Source organism: Gossypium raimondii, chromosome 13, assembly GCF_025698545.1.
Source record: "Gossypium raimondii isolate GPD5lz chromosome 13, ASM2569854v1, whole genome shotgun sequence".
Lineage (NCBI taxonomy): Eukaryota > Viridiplantae > Streptophyta > Magnoliopsida > Malvales > Malvaceae > Gossypium > Gossypium raimondii.
The window spans coordinates 26,016,575-26,021,539 of NC_068577.1; the positions used below are offsets into that span (position 1 = coordinate 26,016,575).

The 4,965-nt window shown below is 34.7% G+C and overlaps 1 non-coding gene across 1 annotated transcript; it reads left to right on the plus strand.

The window, feature by feature from the left end:
* Positions 1-2,528: 2,528 nt before the first annotated feature.
* Positions 2,529-2,631, plus strand: LOC128036423 (small nucleolar RNA R71). Its single transcript, XR_008193220.1, has one exon. It is a non-coding gene; the product is annotated as a small nucleolar RNA R71 (small nucleolar RNA).
* The last annotated feature ends 2,334 nt before the right edge of the window (positions 2,632-4,965 follow it).

Genomic DNA, 4,965 nt, shown 5'->3' on the forward strand with positions numbered 1-4,965 from the left:
ACATAATTTTCAACCATATCAGTGAAAATGGCCATCATGCATCATTGAAATGCGGCAGGTGTATTACATAAGCTGAAAGGCATTCGCCTAAAAGCAAATGTATCGTATGGACAAGTAAAAGTAGTTTTATGTTGGTCTTCCGGGGCTACATCTATTTGGTTGTATCCCGAATATCCATCTAAAAAGTAATAAAATTCGTTACTTGCTAGTCGATCTAGCATTTGATCCATAAAAGGTAAAGGAAAATGATCATTACGAATGGCTTTGTTCAACTTTTTGTAGCCAATACAAATTCTCCAACTCATGATAGTTCTCGTCAGGATTAACTCCTTCCATTCATTTTCAATGATCGTGATTCCACCTTTTTTCGGTACACATTGTATTGGACATACCCAAGAATTATCTGAGATGGGGTAAATAATTCCTGCATCTAACCATTTGATTACCTCCTTCAGTACCACTTATTTCATGATAGGGTTAATTCTCCTTTGTCCATCAATCTTAAATTTTTCACCTTTCTCTAAAATAATTTTATGCATACAAAAGGAAGGACTTATACCTCGTATGTCAACTATTGTCCAACCAATTTCCTTTTTAAACTTCTGTAAAACAACAATCAATTGCTCCTCTTGATATTCTGTAAAGTCCACTGAAATAATCATAGGCAAAGTAGAACTATTACTGAGATAAACGTATTTTAAGTGAGATGGAAATACCTTTAGTTCGAGTTTAGGCGGTTTCTCGATTGACAATTTGGTTTGTGTAAATTCTCAAACTTCTAACTCTAACGGTTCAAACCGCGGTGGTTGAATATAACTCCTCGGATTTGCTTCCATCAAAGCTAAACCTTGATTACCTATTTCATCTTCGAATGGTTTATACTCTAAAGCATTCTCCAACGGGTCTTCTTCAGAATTGCTTCCCATAGAAACTAAGGTTTCTAATTCCTCCATTACTGAACACTTTTTCGTTGAACGATACATTATCGTCTTGAACTCGCATCATGAGTTCGCCTTTTTGCACATCTATCAATGTTCTTCCCGTGGCTAGAAAAGGTCTCCCCAGGATGATCAGAACTTCTTTGTCTACTTCAAAATCCAAAACAATAATATCAGCAAGAAAAATGAATTTATCGACTCTTATCAAAACATCCTCGATCTTTCCCAACAGCTTGAAAATAGATTTGGTCATTAAGTTGATGCTTACTCCTAAGTCACACAAAGTTTTACCGCAATATGATTCACCAATGTTGCAAGGTATCGTAAAGCTTCCAGGATCCTTTAGTTTTGGAGGTAGCTTGTTCTGTAAAAACGCACTACACTTCCTCGTCAAAGCAACAGTTCATACTCACTAAGTCATTTCTTCTTGAAAAAGATATCTTTCATAAACTTTACGTAATTGGGCATTTGTTCTAAAGCCTCCAACAATGGGATGTTGATGTGTAATTGCTTTAAAACATCTAAGAACTTCTTAAATTGTACCTCTTGTTTCTGCTTGTTTTGCTAAAGTCTTTGAGGATATGAAACTCTAGGTTGATGTGCACAACTTTTTTGAGTAGGTAAATCTATAAAAGTAGGTGTTAGCTTTTCAGAATTCACTAGTTTAGATGTTACCTCATCAAATTTTTCAACATGTGATTTTTCTGTTGTAGGAACTTCAACTATTGGTTGACTTTCCTCTTTTTTAGTAGGCTTATCTTCAACCACAACCTTTTTAGGTTCCAAAATCTTACCACTTTGTAATTCTACCACTTTTGTAATGCTCCTTACCCAAATTTTGTAGATTTTCTATGTTGCTTGGCAATACTTTTCGCGGTCTACTACGAAGCCCAGTAGCTAATTGACCCATCTGGTTCTCCAGATTATTTAGTGTTTCTATTTGACTTTGGATCAATGCGTCATTTTTGGCCATATATGCCTTCAACAAGTCCTCCAAACTATTCGATAATTCAGCTTGGGGTGATTTTGGGGCTTGTTGGTTAAACCTTTCGGTTTGGTTGGGCCTATGCTGTATCTGATTGTTGTCTGGTCCATTTCCTTGGTTACTTCAGGAAAAATTCAGAAGGTTTCACCATGAAGGATTGTAGAAGTGGGACTGTAGTCTTTGTCCACTTCTATTTTGATATTGGTTCCTTACGTAACAAACTAATTCGGGATTTGAATAGCATTTCTCGAAAGAATAACCATCCCCACTGTATTCATAAGAAACTACTTCATATTGACTTGGTGATTGAGCTGCAAAATTATTCAAACCATTAGTGGTAAATTGTTTTAACATAGAGGAAATAGAAGATACCTGAGCAAAGAGTGAAGTTAGTGCGTCCACTTCATGCACTTCAGCTACACGTCTTCCTGAAATTCCCCAATTTATCGGCTATTGGTAATTGTTGCTTGCAATCCTTTCAATGATCTCGTAAGCCTCGTTATAAAACTTAAATAAAATCGCACCATTCACAGAAGCATCCACCATTAATCTTGTATGTGCATTGAGACCATTATAAAACGTTTCCAATTGGATACAATAAGGAATCCCCATAATGAGGACACTTACGAAGTAATTCCTTGAATCTTTCCCATGCCTCATACAAATATTTATCATCCAATTTTTGGAAAGTTGTTATCTTATAACGCAACTTTGCGTTCTTACTTGGTGAAAACTATTTTACCAAAAACCTTTTTGCTAATTCTTGCCAAGTAGATATTGAACTTGGTGGCAATAAATTCAGCCATGCTCGTGCTTGATCTCGCAACGAGTACGAAAATAGTTTTAACCTTAGTGCATCTTCAATCACACCAGCTAACTTAAATGAATCACTCACCTCCATAAATAATCGAAGCTGTAAGTGTGGATCTTCCATGGGCATACCACTGAACTGGCCCACCGTTTGTAGCATTTGAAACATTACTGGTTTAAATTCGAATTGGGGTGCCTCGATATCCAGCCTTCTAATTCCCAGATTTAACTCATTGAAGAGTGGCACATCGTATTGTCTGATGGCACGATCCCTATCATCAGCAATAAGGATTGGGTTGTGCACTTGATTAAATCCATTATCTTGTCCATCGTTTTGATTTCCAAGGTCCATCTTAGCTTGTCTTTAAGCAAATCTCTTACGTCTTCTTTGTCTAAAAGTTCGCTCGATTTAAGGGTCTACGGGTAATAAATCAATGATTCGATCTATGCTCATAAAAAACTTGAAAAATAAATCACAAATAAAGAATAAAGAATAAATTAGTAGTTAAAAATTAAATAAAAATAAAACAAAATTGTAAAAATAATTTCAAAAAGAATAATTAAGGCAATAGCCTCTGGCAACGGTGCCAAAAACTTGTAACGGGGTTTGTGCAAGTGTACACAGTCGTTCAAGTAATAAGCAAGTAAAATAAGTTATCATCTCCACAGGGACTGTATAAGCTTAACCAAATATTTGTAAAATTATAACTTCACAATGTGATGTAAAAATTAAATAATTTGGATGGTGATGATTAAACTAAGTAAATTAATTAGATGCAAAGATTTATCCCTAAGCAATTCTAATCTAGATGCAATTTACCTCAATGTATGAATGAATGGCTTTAGCAACAAAAACAATCAACATTAAATGGGCTAGGATAATTTTATTAATCAATTCAATTTACTTTATCATGCTTAACAATGTTCGGAAATACTTCCACGGCAACTCGATCTTTCATGAGTTTGGAAACCAAAGTAAGTAATTTAGGAGTCTTTTACTTAGTTAAATATGCATTTTACTAATCATATTAACTAAGGGTTTCTTAGCATTTATGTAAGGTCACAGGGACATTTACGTTTGCAACAGTTTAATTACATAAACCTAAAAACTATGCAAGGCAATAGAGCTAACTAAAGATATTATAAACCTCAACTTAATCGGTTTAATGACCTAAATTAAGCATTGCACTTTTCAATTATGTGTCTACTAGCCGTCGTCTGGTTAGGATTGCTCAACTAATATGAGTGCACCCAATCACGTATGAATGAAATGCATCATGATATTAATTAAAAACATGATTGACTGAGGCCTAAACATGTTAAACATGAATAAAATAGATCTTATTGAATTAACATAATCATCCTACCAATAGGATTTAAAATATCATTGTTGATGTAAAAAACAATAAACTCAAAGCAAACATGATTAAAATAAATAACAAGAGGAAAGAGTAAACTTTGTTCCCCCGTTCTAATTGATTTTTCTTTTGCTAAGTGTTTAAGGGGTAGCCGACTAAGGAATGCTTTTGACAAAGCTTTTGAGGCTAAAAAATGGAAGAGGGATGGACATCTATGCAAGGGAAAAAAGGAAAAAGAAATGAGATGAAAACTAGTGAGAGTGAGAGAGGAATGTTGAGGGATGAGGGATGATCTTAGAAGTGAGGGATGGAAAGGTATTTATATGTGAAGGTAAGGGTTTGAGTTTACTAAAAATAGGTTTAAATTTCCTTCCTTCTCTCTCTCATGTGGTCGGTCATGCTTCAAGGAACAATGGATGACCAAGTCTTCTCAATTTGAATTTCAAATTCAAGCTAAAAGTAGCTATAGAGTGGACGGTTTCAACAGAGAAGTTGTTGGGCTAAATTTTGATTATTTTCCAACTATAAGGACCTTCAATTAATTATCTCGAAACATATTTTGGGCAGCCACCTTTATGTGCCAAATTTGGGCTCTTTGATCCCTTTGTTAGACGGTTATTCAATCCAAAACTTAGCAGACATGTCCATCTTTCATCACCTTCTTTATTGGGTTAAGTAGTCAACCTCATGCCCCAAATTGCATGGTCTTGCCATCCACATGGATAACTTGTACATGTCCATGTTTTATTTATTTAAATCATGTCTCCAATGGACTTCCTACATAGTGAAAAGTACATACATTAATAAATTAACATGAATTAATATAAAATATGCATGAAAACCATGTAATTAAGCATAATTTTACATACTTTCT